Raw genomic sequence first — 20132 nt, 5'->3', positions numbered from 1 at the left:
TAATGTGTGTAAGGATTAAACTATTCTTCCTAATGAAGTATTCATGTATTTACTCTCCTCATTTGTTTGCATTTTATGTTTTCAGTCATCCTGTTGTGGTCTGTGTTTGGAATGACGCTCTTATATTTAAATCCACCAAGTGTCTAAATGAATTTGCTTTTTTTTTTTTTTTTTCTTACATTCCAGTTATCCGCCTTTCTCCCAAATACCTGCAAATCTGTTCCCCCGTTAACTGTAAACAAACATTTCCTTGAGAGAATTATTTTAGAAATATCTAATTTATTTGTTTATTGTTTTGTTTTTATATGAAATAAAGTATAATTTAAAATAAAGATGCTCTGTCTCTGTAACCTTATTTCTCTTTCAGCCTGGCTCACAATAGGATAGATAGATAGATAGATAGATAGATAGATAGATAGATAGATAGATAGATAGATAGATAGATAGATAGATAGATAGATAGATAGATAGATAGATAGATAGATAGATAGATAGATAGATAGATAGATAGAGGACTGTCTCAGGAAATAAGAATATTGTGATAAAGTTCTTTATTTTCTGTAATGCAATTAAAAAAACAAAAAGTCATACATTCTGGATTCATTACAAATCAACTGAAATATTGCAAGCCTTTTATTATTTTAATATTGCTGATTATGGCTTACAGTTTATATATATATATATATATATATATATATATATATATATATATATATATATATATATATATATATATATATATATATATATATATATATATATATATAAAGTAAGTATTCATGGCTTCAATTGTTTTTTCTTCTGAAAGAAATCCAGCTTAAAATACAGGACTGTCTCAGAAAATTTGAATATTGTGATAGTTTTTTTATTTTTATTATTTTTTTATTTTTTATTTTCTGTAATGCAATTAAAAAAACAAAAATTTCATACATTCTGGATTCATTACAAATCAACTGAAATATTGCAAGCCTTTTATTATTTTAATATTGCTGATTATGGTTTACAGTTTAAGATTAAGATTCCCAGAATATTCAAATTTTTTGAGATAGGATATTTGAGTTCACTTAAGCTGTAAGCCATAATCAGCAATATTAAAATAATAAAAGACTTGCAATATTTCAGTTGATTTGTAATGAATCCAGAATGTATGACATTTTTGTTTTTTTAATTGCATTACAGAAAATCACAATATTCTAATTTTCTGAGACAGTCCTGTAGATGGATGGATGGATGGATGGATGGATGGATGGATGGATGGATGGATGGATGGATGGATGGATGGATGGATGGATGAATAGATAATTTCATTTAAAACTAGCCTGACCAGTCATCATTTAGTGTTTTCTTTCAGCAGGTGGATGAAATGTCGTGGGAGTTGGTGTTTTTTTTATTGTTGCGATGGAATCAGTACTTGTTCTACACTTCTTGATTTTACCAGAGCTGCTAAATGATCATCTAGGGTAGGACGTTATTATTACCATGAAATTACACACAAAATCATGGGAATAAGATTTCTCCCCTCCAAATCTAAGGGCGGGCACGTGAACATTAAAGGAAGGCTGCCTCTACGGTTGTGTCATTTCCGTAATACTGACAATATGTTTTTGTGTGTATCAATGGGGATGAAAAGCAAAAATAAAAAACTATGAGAAGAAGATGACAGAAAGATGAAAGAGACAGCAAAACAGAAGAATGAGGGGATGAGGTTAAAAGTCAAGAGGCGGGTGGAGAGGGCAGCAGTGATCCCAGCCAGCCCTGCTTTTTGAAGTGTGTGTGTGTGTGTGTGTGTTACCCCAAAATGTGTGTGTGTGTGTGAACAAGATTATATGTCAAAGTGTGTGTTATCTCCTGTGTACACGGTGTGTGGTCTGTGCATGTATGCAAGCGTGTTTATGTGTCTTATCTCCCACGCACAATAAATCTTCAACACCCTCTCTGCTGCACTCCTGCTCCATCAGATAAAGCCTCCGCCTGGAATCCGTCTTCATGAATGAATCAAAAAGATTTTTAACCTCCCCCAAGCTCAGTTTTAAAAGTGCAGTCAATAAAAAAACTGCAAATAGTCAGACGTCCCCCATGGTCAGGTATAATTTACTGCCAGGGCTCAGTTTCATTTCCAGACCCACAAACTGCAGAGCGATTTGCCTCTTTAAGAGAAAAATTCAAACTATCTGCAAGTTAGACGCTATGCTTGATGCAGGATTCCATTCAAAACCCTTCCTGACACTCAAGCCTTTTTCTGAGGTCTGTAACATTAAGACTAACTTATTTCTAGATTTGTATGTTTTGTTTTTTGTTATTTCTGGGGGAGCTGGGAACTGGACTGTCCTACAATGAACGGCACAAGGCCGTATTCACTGTCTGAGCTTCTTCAGTTAGCAGCAGAAAGCAACTCATCGAGTTTAAAGCTGTACATCATCTTCATTACTGCCAATAGATTACACAAAATGTAACCCTACGTTTCATCAAATTGTGACAGATATAACATCTGGCTGGATTTCAGTCCAAAATTTGTCTTTGACTGGTATTTGAAGGCCTCCTGTCCGTAGTCTGGGTATCTTTGGTTGTTCACAAGCCTCAAAATGTTCACCCCTAACACATCTGCTGTGTTAGGCACGACTGTAACAACAAGACTAGTTTTTAAAGGATTGGAAACCATTTTGGTTTTAGAGATGGAAAGCTGATGAGAATGTACACATTTACAAGCCCCACTCAGACTGCCGGTTCGCTCCATCTCTGTTGCCCTTTTGTTTTTGTCCTGCTGTGCTGTGTGAACGGTGCAGAAGGGGGAGTGGCGCAATGTATCCTAGCAGGACTGTACCGCCTTTGGAGTTCAATTCAATTCAATTCAATTTTATTTATATAGCATCTAATACAACAAAAGTTGTCTCTAGACGCTTTCCAGAGACCCAGAACATGACCCCCGAGCAGTTATAACATAAACAGTGGCAAGGAAAAACTCCCCTTTAGGAGGGAAGAAACCTTGAGCAGGACCAGGCTCATAAGGGGGGACCCTCCTGCCGAGGGCCAGACTGGGGGTCGGGGACGTCAACAGCACAGCAGGCAGGTGGAAGCAGCAACGGGATGACCAGGGGTGGGGACTGCAGGCCAGCACGCAGCTCCCGAAGCTCCGGCCCAATCAGCGAGTCCCAGGTTGGGGTGCAGGGTCTGGGAAAGGTTGAGAAGGGGCAGGGCCAGGGAGAGGAGTCTTGACGGACAAACCTCTCCCCCGCCTGCCCGGGCCGTTACCCTGCCCCTCTCACTCCCACACTGCAGGATCCGGTGTTTTGCATTCAGAGATGCTCTTCACCACCGGCAGAGGATGCTGCACCATGAACAAAAGAGAAAAAAGAGAAGAAAAGGGGGGGCCAACTACAGCGACTCTAACACACTAGAGTTTACACTACCTAGAGATTTACCAACACCAGCTAGAGGTTTACTAAACACTAACTATAGGCTTTACTAAACAGAAAGGTTTTACGTTTAGTTTTAAAGGTGGAGGTGGTGTCAGCCTCCTTAACCCAGATTGAAAGTTGGTTCCATAGTAATGGTGCCTGATAGCAGAACGTACGCCCTCCAAATCTACATTTGGATACTCTAGGAACTACGAGTAAACCTGCACTCTGAGAACGGAGAGCTCTGCCAGGAACATAAGGCACTATCAGGTCTTGCAAATAATGCGGAGCTAAGTCGTTTTGGGCTTTATGCGCAAGTAATAACATTTTAAATTGGATTCTGAATTTTACGGGTAACCAATGGAGCGACGCTAACACTGGAGAGACGTGGTCTCTCTTGCTGATTCCTGACAGCATCGGGCTGTTGCATTCTGGATCAGCTGGAGCCTATTCAGCAAATTACTTGGACATCCTGCTAATAATACATTACAGTAATCTAGTCTAGAAGATACATACGCATTAACTAGTTTTTCTGCATCACTCTGCGAGAGGATTTTCCTATTCTTTGCAATATTACGGAGATGGGAAAATGCTATTTTACAAACCTGATTAACATATGGTTTAAACGACAAATCCTGATCGAAAACAACACCAAGGTTTCTCACAGTTGCACTGGAAGCCCTTGTAGACATTAGAGTAATGTCAGAACGGTAGTGAGGCACCTGCCTCCAACTACGGTGACGTCACAAACTCTTCCAGCGACGGGGAACCTGGGCCCAGCACAGTTGTGTGTGTGTCCCACAAGAATCACCAGGTAGGAACTGTATTTATTGATTTTGGTGTTTTTCTCGCTTTTCTTTGAGTAAAATGTTTTATTTACTGAGTAAACCGGAGTGACTCAGTGACCAGAGACCTGAGGGTCTTAACAAAGGAAGGGGGCCATCTTCAGATCTGAGGAGGGCATATTTCGCCTTCCTTGGATCACTGTGAATCCACAGCTGGAGAGTGGAGCCACAAGGAAGAAACCATCACACATAATGTTTTTATAGCACAATTACTGTGTGAAAGTGGCTTCAGTTGAAGCAATTTAAGCCTGACACTCTCAAGAGGAATCACTTCCCACTTCAGTGTATTTTGTTTTCGTCTCATTTTTTCTTCTTCACTTATGAGGGTCTGAATTTCACAGTTGGAACTAATTCAATAATTTTATAGTTCACAAGTGATGGACAAAGAGAGAAATAAAAAAAAATCCCCACCAGATTCTGCTGGCCTGTCTTGACTGGTTACCGTGACAACCACTGTGCCGGGTTATATGCTGGCTTTGACCTGTTGCCAGACAACCCTCAGAGACTCTTCAGATGTCACTGTCTTCTCAGCTTTGATCAAATCGTTCAAAACAGAAAAGAGAAACATACTGAGCCGTGTCAACTTTCCAATTATTGTTTTTTCTTTCACAGTTTAAAAGATTATTCAGCAGCGACAACATCACTGCCTCGTCTCATAGGAGACCCTTGAACCTTGCCCCTGGTGGACGGCCCTGCAATGGACTCCTGACCTGTCTAGGGTTTATTGTTGTCCATCATTCAGTTAACGTTTCCACTGGGCCTTCACTCCGAGTTACTTGTAATTCATTATAACTCTAAATGTTCGGCTCAGAGGTGCCAGTGTGTGTTTGACCCCAGCATGCGACCCAGTGGGCAACACATCTGCTGACCTGTTTCCTCCCTCATTTGCCTGATCAGTCAGCAAGGGTCCGGCTTGTATTGTGTGGCTCCGACCGCTAATCCAGCCCGTATTATTAGTCAAACGAAATTACAGCTGCAGCTAATGGGAAACCCCCATGCTCCATTTTTACTAACCTTCATTATGTATTAAGGTGCTGCTGAGCAAAGCTCATTGGGTTTTGGCTCTTCCTCCACACTCATGCCAGGGCCTTTTCCCATCCCATAGTTTGCATCTTTGGCCCTGTCCCAATCCCCCCACTATCCCTAGTTTTCATCCCTACCCCTAAATTTTGCGCGTTCCTGTGAGGGTAGTGGTGTCCCAATTCCTCTTTTCACCTAGGGGTAGTGAAGAAAACGAGTGTAGTGGCTATGAATCTATTCCTATGGATCGAGGGTTTTCCGATGCTGACTAGCTGACCTAGGGCCAGAAACATTTCCCAGAATGCTTTTCGTCGTCATTTGCAGATTGAATAAAAAAAAAAAAAACATGGCGGACATTTCTTATTTTTTACTGAATAAAATCAATATTTTGAGTTAGTTTCTGCATAAAAATGCATTTTGATTACATTTCTAGCGAGAAATATATATTTTACTTTCATAATATTCACTCAGTGAATGTACATAATCACTCGTTTGCCCGTTGTTGCGAAGATCACCAGAATAAAGGCTGATTTATGGTTCTGCGTTACACCAACGCAGAGCCTACGGCGTAGGTTACGTAACCTACGCCGTAGGCTACACCGTAGGCTCTGCGTCGATGTCACGCGGCGACAGGCGCCGTACCCTACGCCGTAGGCTCTGCGTCGATTTAACGCGGACCCATAAGCTCCGGAGCCGGCAGGGAGAAATCTCAAAATTTTCTGAGCAAATTTCTTAACAGGCAACTGTTAGATTTCATCTATTAAACCAACATTTATCTTCCTAAATGATTTATTTCAGCCAGCGGTAATTCTCCACAGAGCTGCAGGTTTCTCCCCCGGGGACGACGGCGCAGGTTGACCTGGTGATCACGTCTGTACTCCGGCTGCTGCTGCTCCCCGGACCGGCGGCTCTTATCATCTCCGAAAACATCGGGTCAAATTTCTTAACAGGCGTTATTTGGATAAACTGAGCCCAGGTTGGGGATCTTAACGGTTACTTTTACGCCTGAAAAAATATTAAGACTTAATAAAGTGGCATATTAACAGCGCTACAGCTGAAATTAAAACAGCTTTTGGCTCTCAGCTTCAAGATTTTAGGGGTGGTGCTGAAAGTAGGAGTAGGGGGAGTAGGGGGACAGTCCCCTGGGAAGATTTCAAGTGCCCTAAAATCTGTGCCTTCTTTTTTAGGGGTGGTGGTAGTGAGGGAGGGCTAGTGAAAGAAAGTAGGAGGTGTATTGGGATTGGCCCTTTATCTGCATGGCATGATTTAGGGCGCAAGATGCTCAACATGTGGATATTTGGAAGGCTGAGGAGGACGAAGAAGTGCATATCAGACTCGTTTAAGAAAAGTCACCCACTTTGAGCAGCTTGAACCTAAATATCTGGTATTGTGGTCTCAGTGTTTGTTAAGTGTTTCCCAAAACCTGTCTTAAGATAATCTGCTGTCCTGTAAACTAAAACTTTGCAAGGCCATCACAACACATTTTAATGATGATATACAGCGCAAAGCTACATAAGACAACTGTATGAGGTGTTGCAATATCTGATGCATAGAAGTTATAACATTATTTTGTTTTGAAGAGGCCTGCTGCTGCACTATTAGTAATATATTATCAGTTTATCTTTTCTACTGGTAAATTAGAAACTTTAAGTTCAGAATTTTTTGTGTAAAAGTGTGATGTAAGAAATAATTTAAGCAGTTTCTATTTCAATAGTTTTTCTTTCTTTCTTGAAAATGTACAACTATTAAAATCTCTCTTAAAGGGAGCAGTGATGAGGGGAATTACATTTTTCTTATTTATTATATTTTTAGAGGGGTTTTCCTGTCTTACTGCACCATATTGTCCCATGTTGACACTCATAGACATGTTTATCATGCAGCTAACGTAGCACTGATGATCTACAGTTTCTCATCATATTATTTTCTAGTTAAAAATTGTAAATGGTAACTTCAAAACTGCTTACTCTTGAGGTGGAAATGTAAGGTGAGTTAGATGCAGGAGGCTGAACTCCTTCCATAGATGAGGAATGTGATTTGAGTCTTTCAAGCTCAACAGGATGTTATTTTCTGAGCTTGTCCTTCAAGGAATTCATAAAAAGACTGAAACGGAGGAGCCGAAGCACAATTTTCCCATATTTCTCTAAGTTTTACCTGAGGATGCACACCCCTAATAAATCAAGTCTTTTATTTCAGTGTTAGCAATGACTGTTTTTAAGGCAAACACTTAGATTGTGAAAAACCAAAAAAAATCAATCACACATGGACTCAAAATCCAGAGATTGAACAAACTTTGCGTCATGTAATTGAGGTTCACTGTATCCATTGTGACACAGAACGTTATCTAGTCCTGAGCTTTGAACGGTAAGCAAAACATGATTCAGATAAAGTTTCAGCAAATTCCGGCCTGTATTTGTTAAACAAACAGCAGCTATCAGCACTTGGCAAATTTCAATAATCAAAAGGATCATATTTGTTATGAAGGAACTAAGACTACACGCTTTGATCCTCAAGGAAAGAAAAATGTTTCTCAGCGGAAAAATAAACTACATCGCTGACAAAAATCAGTCTTGCCTTTCTCAACTCATTATCGTCATAACATCGCAGGAATTCAAACGGCAAAGGCTCATCTTGAACAGCCTAAATATTTAACATGTTCGAAGCCAAAACTGGTATAGTATCAACTTTTAAGAGCTTTCCAGTTTTTAAAGCGTGCTGTTTATCTGACCAGGCTCTCAAAATTACATACAGGACATAAATGGAGAAAAGTATTATAAGAGAATGAAAAAGTAACATGAAATGTCTCCAAAGAAGTTGAGTTGGTGTGGTTTGAAAAGTGCTGTCTTCTCTTTTGGACTTTTGTAAAACTAGAAATAAAAGACATCCCTTGAACATTTTTACCCTGCAAACTTCAGCTATGGTTTTGATGCAATGGCTATGGCCAGTACTCGAGTTGTAAAAAAAATCAGGGGGGATGGTGGATTTTATCATATGGGGACACATAATTTGTGCTGATTACAAATAATATAATATATTACAAATAATAGCACTGACCAAAACACCTGCAGAAATACTGCAGGAATGACATAGCAGCAGTTAAATGCAGCCTTCTGTAAGCTTTAAATATCCACTGGGCTTACATCAAATACATCAAAACACAACAATAAAAAACAGTTTTCTGAACTTATCAATATGATTCTGTCCTTCACAGGATAAGTAAAATGGATCACTGCAAAAACTCAAAATCTTAACAAGAATATTTGTCTTATTTCTAGTTAGAATGTCCAATTTTAGTAAAAAAATCTCATTACACTTAAAACAAGACTCACTGCAAAAAACAACAATTTTCACCTGTTTCAAGTAGATTTTCACTTGAAATAAGTAGAAAAATCTGCCAGTGGAACAAGATTTTTTTGCTTGTAATAAGAAGATAAATCTTGTCCCACTGGCAGATTTTTCTACTTATTTCAAGTGAAAATTTACTTGAAACAGGTGAAAATTGTCAAATAAGTTATTTTTTCTGGTGATGACTCTAAATGTTGAAATAGCAGTAAAACCACATTCATTGATGAAATGACATAAGGGATTTCCCCCCTCAACTCGAGTACTGGCTATGGCGTTGAAAGCTAAGTATATAGCGTTGCTTTCAAAGCCATAGATCCATAGAGCCATAGATGTTACTGGCTCACTTTTTAAGGCAAGGCAAAGGCAAGTTTATTTCTATAGCACAATTCAACAACAAGGGGGTTAAAAGTGCTTTATAAATACATTAAAACATAAAAAAAAGCATGATTTAAAATGTAAACAAATCCAAACAGAATTTACAGGACTCAGACCTGAGGACTGTAACCCAAACAGGATTTACAGGACTAACACTATTATTTCCGTTCTGTCTTCATTTAACTGAAGAAAATTCTGGCACATCCACTCATAATTAATCAAAATACATGTTTGAATTGGATTATAGTCTCCTGGCGAGATAATTGTATTGATTTGTGTGTCATCTGCGTAGTTATGGTAACACATTTAGTTTTTTTTCCTAATTTGAGCAAGTGGGAGCAAATAGATGTTAAACAACAGAGCTGAACCTTGACGAATTAAACATTATTTTTGTTAGCTCCGATTTGTAGTTATCTAAACACGCAAAATAGTCCCTGTCTTTTAGATAGGACTCCAAACAGGCAAGTACTGTGCCAGAAAGCCAAAGCCACAGTTCTTCAACCGCTCTATCAAGATGTTACGGTCGACCATGTCAAATGCAGCACTGAGATCCAGTAAGACCAAGACTGAAATGTTCCCATTATCCGTATTGGAGTGGATGTCATTCAGGACCTTTACTACCACTGTCTCAGTGCTGCGATGAGGCTGGAAACCTGACTGGAAAACATAAAAACAGTAATTTGGTCTAAGAAGGTCATACAGCTGTTGAAAAAATAGCTTTTTCTATGATTTTACTAAGGAAGGGGAGGTTTGATACGAGCTGTTCATGAGTGACCTGACTGTTCATATTAAAAAATAGCTTAACGATGGCTGTTTTAGGCACTGAGGAAAGATACCTATAAGCAGGGGCATATTTACAATGTCTAGACCAGGGCTCGGCAACCCACGGCTCCAGAGCCGCATGCAGCTCTTTAGCGCCGCCCTAGTGGCTCCTGGAGCTTTTTCAAAAATGTTTGACCTTTTTTTTCTTTTTTTCTTCTTTTTTCTTTTTTTTCCTTTTTTTTCTTCTTTTCTCTTTTTCTCTTTTTTCTTCTCTTTTTCCTTTTTTTCTTTTTTTTTCTTCCTTTTTCATTTCCTTTTTAATTTCGACATTTCAACCTTTTTCTCGAAATTTTGACTTTTTTCTCGACATTTTGACTTTTTTCTCGACATTTTGACCTTTTTCTCAAGATTGTACTTCAACATTAATCTTGACATTTCGACTTTTTTCTCAAAATATCAACTTTTTGCTCGACATTTCGACTTTTTTCTTGACGTTTCGACTTTTTTCTAAACATTTCCACTTTTTTCTCAACATTTTGCCTTTTTCTCGAGATTGTACTTCAACATTAATCTCGACATTTCGACTTTTTTCTCGACATTTCGACTTTTTTCATGAAATTTTGACTATTTCCTCGACATTTAGACTTTTTTCTCAACATTTTGACTTCGTTCTCAACATTTTGACTTTTTTCTCGAAGTGCATAATGAAAAAAAAAAAATCTTCCCCCAGTTATAACTAATATAGAAACATGCAGCATGTGTTGCCTTCATTCTAAGGCTGATACAAGACTCAGTCATTTTTTGGGGCTCCAGACATATTTGTTTTTTGTGTTTTTGGTCCAATATGGCTCTTTCAACATTTTGGGTTGCCGACCCCTGGTCTAGACGCTCTGAGGCTATACAATGTGCAACACTTTTTGTCAATGATTTAAATGGATAAAAGGTTGTTTAAAGTTTGAACATTAGATTTTAAAGTAAATATTCTCCCCCTTTTTGCTCCTTATTTGATGTATAATTTGCAAATATGAACAGAAATAGTGAAATTATCCATCAATAACAAATTTTAAGAGGAAATTTGTTTGTTTGCAAAGTCTCTCAGTTTGCTTTCATCATGGTCTAGAGCTTCTATTGGTTCTGTCATGCTGATTTTACTGATGCTCTGATTTTTCTTTTTAGCGTTTTCTTTTCGTTTCTGCTGAAGCCTCTTTTTTTGTTTGGTTTAACATTTTGCTTATTTCCTGTTTTACTGGGAAAGTTGGCAGTGTTGTGTGGGATTTAAAGTTTGACCCGCTGTGTTCTCCATTTTGATTGTTAACACCTGTGTCTCATCAGCATCTATGAATTGTCTTCTCTTCTGTTTCTTCTCTGCAAGTTTGTTGTCTCTCTGTTCATGATGAGCTCTTTGTTGAGTTATTCCTTGTGCTGGTTTGGGTTTTGGATAACCTGTGCAAGTTCTGAGTGTAACGTCACACCAGAGCATCAAAAAACATGCAAGATTATAGTAGTAAATGACATAAACTAAGCTAATAAACTCACTGTAGACTGATATGAGGTCAAATTGCATCTTAACTTCAATTTACATTTAATTCAAATCAAACATTAATCAAATGAAACCATGGAATTGTTCATGCACCGTGGACACATTAGCAATGATATTTGAAGTTAGAAAAGTTATTTGAACTTAATTTTCTAGTTCCCCCTTTCACTTAGCTCCTACTTTTACATATCATGAGAAGATCTTTGGAAAAATCTATGCTTATTTTTGTGATTTCATAATGACGGTAAAAGTAACAGTCTTTTTGTTGTAGTTGGAATAAATGCCACACTTCATGCATTTTTCAGAAAATATACAAATTTGCTCATACACTTCTATTAGAGAAAGGAATAACCCACAATGATTCCTGAAATAACTTAAAAATTACAGGGGTATTGATAAATAAATTAATAATAATGGACAAATGAAAAATCTGACACTGCTTTTAAATTGTGGTTCAGGATTTATATTCAAGCTTTTAGAAGACCACTTCAGAACAGTCCAATGTTTAAAGATTATATTCACACCAGAGCTGTATATTCTGCTTGCGTTTAAATGGACCAGACTTTGTTTGGAAAGTCCAGTTTGTTCGGGGAACTGCAGATCCAAGAAGCAAACTGTCATCTGCCTAAACATGTAGGTCTCTGTCCGCTTCAAGTGAACCAAATGCAGGTATGAGACTAAAACACGACGCATTGTCGGGAGTGAAGACAAGATAAAAGGTAGAAGTATGGTCAGATGAAAATATATCACATTTGCTGGTCGAGCACTTACAAAAACCAGTGACAGTTAAACATAGCAGGGAGGTTTCCCTGCACTAACCCTTAGATGAGCAAGGTTTCTTGTTCATTTTTTTGTCATGACTTCTGCTTCAGTAATTCATGGTTTGGCCACAGAACATAATGGAGCCTCTTTCATGTTTTACAGTAAGTACAGAGTTTTTTTGTGGTTGTTTTTTTGTTTGTTCGTTTGAACCTTTAATTTTTTGCATCTGGGAACATAGAGCTGATGTGACTGGGAGATAAAGCTACATTTCTGTGTCATTTCATGTCTGTCCTAAGTACATTCTTCCAGAAGCGTGGTGGCTTATCAACATGTATTTTGACTAGTTCCAGTCTTTTTGTATTATATATATATATATATATATATATATATATATATATATATATATATATATATATATATATATATATATATATATAGGTTGGTTACAATCCGGTGGACTCTAAACTTCTGACTGAAATTTACAGCTGCAGTCACAGGAACATAAAGCTGCTTGAAGATCTTCTAGTCTTTACATTTCACATGCTTGTCTAGAATTTTCTTTCTGATAACCTCAGACATCTTGTGATGGAAAATGTAGCCTTGGCCACTTGATTAAACCAAAACTGCTGGGAGCGGTAACATATAGCCTTGGCCAACTTAGTGTACAGACTGGTAGTCTGCACAAAAAAAGATTAACATTGACCTTAACAATGATTTTGTCTACTCGAATCGTAAGAATGAATCATCCTTAATGCCTTAAAATCAGTAGCTTCCTTTATTTATTTTAAGTCGTTCTGCATCGAGATGCCTGATGTATGTTTTGACCCTTTGGCATGCAATTGTATCATTAAATCTACTGATATGAATCATCGCTCAAGTTTTATTCTTTATTCAATACTTTAAACAGTCTGACTGAATATTGGGGACACAAATTTTTTTTTAGGGGCAGAGGTGTCAAGTAACGAAGTACAAATACTTTGTTACCTTACTTAAGTAGAAATTTTGGTTATCTATACTTCACTGGAGTAATTCTTTTTCAGCCGACTTTTTACTTTTACTCCTTACATTTTCACGCAATTATCTGTACTTTTTACTCCTTACATTTTAAAAACAGCCTCGTTACTCTATTTCATTTTGGCCTATAAAAAAAAATATCCAGTTAAATTGCTCCATCCGGATAGAGTGAATTTGGTTGTGGTTGTTTCAGATGTTCTTGTCCAGTTTTGTTCTTACATCCGTTCCCTCAGATTCCTGCAACTAAACTTGGATGTACATTCCAATAAAGGTTAGGATAAATGATAAAATGCCTCTGAAGTTTGACTTTTTGCACCATTACAATACTTATAGGCAACTAGTCATCATATCTCCTGCTCTCTGAAACACATGTTAATGCTCAATAGTACACATATATGGTTCTTTAATATATTTGCATTATACTAAGATGCATTAATTTTCATGGCTTTTGTCCTTAATGGCTTTTTCCCCCTTACATTACTTTTACTTTTATATTTTAAGTAGTTTTGAAACCAGTACTTTTATACTTGAGTAAAAAACTTGAGTTGATACTTCAACTTCTACAGGAGTATTTTTAAACTCTAGTATCTATACTTCTACCTGAGTAATGAATGTGAATACTTTTGACACCTCTGTCTAGGGGTACCCGCAGATTTTTCATTTGTTTTTGTTTTTTTTCTTATTATTCTTTTGAATAATTGAAAATGTCAGATTTTCATTAATCAATGTTAAGTAGATTCACATTATTTGCCAGTTTCAAGTTATTTCAGGGACTAGTGTGGGGAATAGCTTCACAAATTTGCCATGTGTGAAGCTATTCGACTGAATACAGCTGTTGTAGGCAGTTAAACCCAGGATGCAGTGGTGCTGCTCCCGCTGAAACAGTGTTGTTGGTGGAGACAGTAGATAAAAATGAAATAACTCTCCTGTTGCACACACGGAAACAAAAAAAAATAGAAACGAACAAATCAGGCCTGTTTTAATGCACTCTAAACCTTCATCCCTTGCTATTTTCAGCATTCAAGTTGTAGCTTTGAAGCTGCTGTTCTTGCTGCGAGAGAGATTTTGAAAACAGGAACTGTGATGGAACGACTGGCCATTTAGCAGGCTTATCCCAGCAGTCAGCTGCTTTATGTGCAACAGCTGGGCACAGACTCTCAATGTCGACAGAAGTGGTCATTTCCAAAGCTAGGTCCTATCTATTTCAAATGTTGTTTCAAAAACCTCTTCCAAATAAGGGAAACATATTTTTGATTATTAAAGAAAAACACATATCCATACATTCAAGTGATTCAAATTTTAGTTTAGATCTGGAAATCTTAGTCTCATGCTGTCATGTTCTTATCTACCATGAGAAACAGATCCAACTAATGCAGATTAGTGCTGGTATATTGTGGTGCAACTGGAGTTTGATCCACAATCGTAGCCAAGACTCAAACCTTGTACTGATTAATGAAACGGACAGATGTTGAAATTGCTTGGCAAAGTGCTTCTCTGTTTCAGCAGTTTAGGCAGCTGTGCTTCGACTATGACAGGTTTGTGTTTTCAATAGTCTGGAGTACTTGGCAGGATCAATGGAGCTATTTATGATCTGTCTTCCTGTCCTCCTCCCAGTGTCCTAATTTGCAACGGAATCAGTTTTATGAGGGACAAAAGTGGATTGTTATTGGATATTTTGCAATGGCAATCTGATCACCCAGTAAAGAGAGCGTACTGGCGGGGCTGCCTGGAGGCACCGAGCGACTGCAGAGCGACAGTTGCTTTATCATTGTTTAAACTTTAACTGCTTTGCAGCAGCACACTGGACCCTGGACTACACGCGTATCGAACCCTGTGTGAGCATGTGTACGTCTGGAATAGCTGTTGGTCTTCTTTATCTACTGACCTCCGGAAGTATTTGTGAATCCGTCTGCAAACACACGCTCTGTGTGATAAAGCCAGGAAGAGTGTGTGTGGACACAGGATGTTGGGTTAACGCTGGGACAACACGAGCGCAGCTTATCGCCCAGAAAGGCACCCGTAACACAACAAGCGGCCACGTGGATCCGTAACGGTGGCAGTGCTGCTGACACGGCCCGCTGGAAAGAGGAAACTGGCGGCAATAAAGACACTCGTCCTCTGCTAACTGTCTTAGGAACTACAAATATACTCCACACCCTGTAAATATGACTGTTTGATAGGTTTTTGTGTAGAATTCATCATAAAAACACAGAGGTGTCAAAAGTATTCACATTCATTACTCAGGTAGAAGTATAGATACTAGAGTTTAAAAATACTCCTGTAGAAGTTGAAGTATCATCTCAAGTTTTTTACTCAAGTAAAAGTATAAAAGTACTGGTTTCAAAACTACTTAAAGTATAAAAGTAAAAGTAATGTAAGGGGGAAAAAAGCCATTAAGGACAAAAGCCATTGAAAATGAATGCATCTTAGTATAATGTAAATATATTAAAGAAGCATATATGTGTACTATTGAGCAGTAACATGTGTTTCAGAGAGCAGGAGATATGATGACTAGTTGCCTATAAGTATTGTAATGGTGCAAAAAGTCAAACTTCAGAGGCATGTTATCATTTATCCTAACCTTTATTGGAATGTACATCCAAGTTTAGTTGCAGGAATCTGAGGGAACGGATGTAAGAACAAAACTGGACAAGAACATCTGAAACAACCACAACCAAATTCACTCTATCCGGATGGAGCAATTTAACTGGATAGTTTTTTTTAAAGGCCAAAATGAAATAGAAAACAAGGCAGTTTTTTAAAATGTAAGGAGTAAAACGTACAGATAATTGCGTGAAAATGTAAGGAGTAAAAGTAAAAAGTCGTCTGAAAAATAATTACCGGTACTCCAGCGAAGTATAGATAACCAAAATTTCTACTTAAGTAAGGTAACGAAGTATTTGTACTTTGTTACTTGACACCTCTGTAAAAACAGCTTTGTTTGATGTCGTCACGCTGACATTAATAATTATACACTCATGGGTGGGTTTACTCTAAAGGCTTCAGTTATGACTTTTTCTCTCTGAAAGCATTGGCCAAAGTTTCAGAGTCCCGTTGAAGCCGGCTGATTTTCACTAGACGGGCGGAGGATTCATATGACTACACATAAATACATAAACAAATGGGTTCGCAGAGATTTCAGTTTGGTCAGTGACTGCATTTACATGCACTCAATAACCCTTTTAAAACCCGAATATTAGCAATATCCCGGTTTTGCACGGCCATGTAAACACCAATAACCCCTTTGAATAATTTGCTCATATTCGGTTTTTAAAAACCAGAATATGACCCCTGGGTTACCTCTTTTAAAACCCGAATATTCGGTCATGTAAACGCCAAACGGAATATCCCCATCAAACGGAACAGGAATTTGTTTTCTGCGCATGCTCTGTTCACAAGGAATCCTGGTGTTTTGAGTCCAGGAAGTTCTTATAAACACAGAGAAACGCAAGACCACACCACACTTTTGGAGTGAGGAGGAGACTAATCACTTCATAAATGTAATGAAGGATATGAACATTTTGGCATTTGTAAACGGTAGAAAGTACCGGGATAGGGAGATTTACAAGAAGGTGAGCGAAAAGTTGCGCGAAGCAGCTTTTGTTTTGAATTTGGATACAGGAAGAAGAAGCAGAAATTACGGTAATTGCGTCATGATGTTCTCCACGCATCGCTGGTTTGATCCAGGTATCCCAAATAATTAATTACCATGTAAACGGAATATTCCGAATGTTTCAGTAACCGGAATATTAGCCATAACCCGAATTTTGACTGCATGTAAACGTAGTCAGTGCTTTTTCGGTCTCCGCGTGGACTGTTCTGATACAAGTCAATACATATTTTCTATAGAAGGGTGCTGGGAAGGTTTACAAATATGAAACCTCCATGAAGTAGGAATATAAAACAGAGAAAATAAATAATAGTATTTTTGCGGTTTTATTTGATTCATAAAGTGCTTCAATGTATGTGAAGGGTACGGGGTTTACACGTTCTCATTCCCTGTCTGTAGTTAGTTACATGACTTCCTGTCAAGACGCTATACTGAAGTTTCCTACATGAGCATTGAAAGACAGCTGTTTGACAGACATCACTGACTCTGCTCGTCTCTGGCCTTCCCGCCCCTCTGATCTTCTTTATTTTGGAACATATTTCCACTAATGTCTTCCGTGTTTTATCTTAACCCCCCCCCCACTGGGCCTGAGGCTGAACTGAAGTCATGTTTAGCTCGCTCTGGGCTCCAGAGGCCTCACAGTTCTGCACGGCTTACTCCACTGCTCTTAACAGTCACTACGATTGCAAATAGATGCATTGTATGTTCTTTGTGAGCGGCAGATTGTTTTCATAAAGGGTGAACTGCAGAGCAACTCACATTGGCCAGACTCTCAGCAACCTTTCAAGCACTTTTTAATTCACTCGCTTATGAAGGTTTGACAAAATACAAATAATCTTGATATACGCACTGTTTAGGAGTGGGAGTGGAGGTCCAAATGTGTTTTATGTTTTTTTTTTTCATTGTTGAGCAATACGTTTTGAGCAATAACTTTCAATAAGTTATTTCACAAGCCTGTCATTCTGTTTTCATAAACATTTGTCTTGTTCTGCTGCTGTAACTTTGGTCTTTTGTTTTTGTTACGGGACGCTGAGTGAGTGCTTTAATGACTTCAGTCACAAGATTATTTTATAGCGCTGAATCGGTTTAGATGTACTGTTATTTTACGCTCAGAATTCTGGACTCCTGGAACAACTCATCATCAAAAAAAACAAAAAATACATCTTGTATGTAAAACTGCTCTTGTATCTCCTGTTAAAGCAGCACTATGTAACTTTTCCACCTTAATATAATATTTCCAGAGTCATTGTGATGGTACATCAACTTCCAACAGGTTTAATGAACCTCTGTCATGGTCTGGGGGGGTCTGTATCGCCTTCACTGGTACTATGTAACTTTGAGGAGCATGGTAGGAACCCTGCCACACTAAAAAACTGCACATGTTTAGGGCTTTGACTGCTTTACGGCATACGTCACTTCCCCCTCCTTCCTGATTCGTAGTCGAGATGAAAGCTGGGCGGGGCGTGGAGCGCAGAGCTCAGCAGAAGCTGGTATCATGGTCGAAGCAGCGGAAAAAACCGAAGAAAATAAAAGTTTTAACGGAGAAGGCGAAAAAAAGAAAACGGGAGAGTAACAAGCTAAATGCCCGGACAAGAATAAACATTGGCCCGGCGTTCACTCGCTAACGTGAGCTGAAAGACGAGGGTTATATGTTCAATAAGAATCAAAATTAGAATGTTTTCACATACAGGGGATTCGTCTTGGGTTTTGGTAATTCTAAAATTACTGACAATATCAACAACAGACACATAGAATAATAGTGATCATAAAATTGTGTAATTCGCAATGAGGAAGCTTTATAAAATAATAATACAATTGAATAGAATTACAGCACTAGAGGAAAGAATGCAATGCAATGAAAATGTATAGAACATTTCTAGTATTTTTCCTGAGAGCTGTAAAATTGTGCAGGCTGATCTGAAAAATATAAGGAATGAGCATTCAGTTATTCACAGGTTATAAAGTATTTTTTTATTTTGTCAGTAAGTATGTTGGACTACTAATTTATGACGAAGTCCCTCTAAAAAACGTGACAGGGAAAAGGTGCAGTAGAACAAAACCACAGCGTATATTGTAATTTGGGGCGCATTATCTGGCTGAAACAGGACAGGGGGGCGGGGGTGACTTCACTAATAAAACCAAGTTGAACTTAGTGATTTTCAACATCTTCATATTATATTGTTTAGCCAAAAATAGATACATTACCTCTTCGCTATCCATCCTGCAAACGACCGCTGAAAACAGAAAAGTAGTTTTGAAAGTCCGTCCCGTCTTATCTCATTCGCTATAAAAACAAATGCATGCGACGGGGACAGGAGTTTTCCGGCAGTACGCGCTGGTGCTCATGGGAAATGTAGTGTTCTTTCTGGTAAAGCACTACCGCTTTTGTCCAAAGGAGCCGCCAAACTCAACAAAAGCTGAAAGTTACATTGTGCTGCTTTAAACTACATGTAAACTGCAGACCTCTCAGATATAGTTTAGATAAATTATGTACATTTTGAATTGATAATGCAATACTCGTAGCTTCAATTCACTGGTGACATGAAAAAGTAGAAACTGTTGCAAACCTTGCTGAGTAACCAGCTCATGGCTGATCTTGTAATGATTTATACCTAGATTGGATCAACCGCGGGAAAAAATGACAACGCTTCATGGCAGCTCGATGGTTCCCTTGTATATTTGCTGTGATGGTTCTGCACCACTTATGCTGGTTGTCAAGCACCAATAACAGAAAAGAAGACTTTAATGATGGGGGGGAGGCTTTCTGTCCGCTACGTTTGCTGGTGATGATAAAAGAAAACTCAAACTAGACATCAAGAGGAATGAACAAAACCATCAACACCACGCCAAACCCAGCGCTTTTTCAGGTGTTGGAGTAACTAACCCAAGGGAGGGAGGTGTGTCCGCCTTGTAAAAGTTCCCAAAGTTTTCCAGTAATGGAAATGGAGATGCACCAATAGCCAAGGCCTCTTAAATCACCCCAAAGCTGCTAACGATAACCCAGCTAACAAGTAGGGTAAGAATCTTCAAAACATGGAAGCATGACTAAAAGCAAAAACGGCTTAGCAAGTTTGCGTGCTCAAAAGTTGAAAATATTTAACCGTGATAAAACATACTTCAGCTACAACCCACAGAAGATCCAATTACTGGGAGGAAGAGTAGCTCGGTCTAACTCAGGGGTCGGCAACCCAAAATGTTGAAAGAGCCATATTGGACCAAAAACACAAAAAACAAATATGTCTGGAGCCGCAAAAAATGAAAAGTCTTGTATAAACCTTAGAATGAAGGCAATGCTGCATGTATCTATATTAGTTATAACTGGGGGAAATTTTTTTTTTCATTATGCACTTTGAGAAAAAAGTCGAAATGTTGAGAAAAAAGTCAACATTTTGAGAAAAAAGTCGAAATGTCGAGAAAAAAGTCGAAATGTTGAGGAAAAAAGTCGAAATGTCAAGATTAGTGTTGAAGTA

This window comes from Cololabis saira, chromosome 14 (assembly GCF_033807715.1).
Source record: "Cololabis saira isolate AMF1-May2022 chromosome 14, fColSai1.1, whole genome shotgun sequence".
In the NCBI taxonomy this organism is placed as follows: Eukaryota; Metazoa; Chordata; class Actinopteri; order Beloniformes; family Belonidae; genus Cololabis; species Cololabis saira.
The sequence above is the reverse complement of the archived record's forward strand: the minus strand, read 5'-3'. Positions refer to the sequence as shown.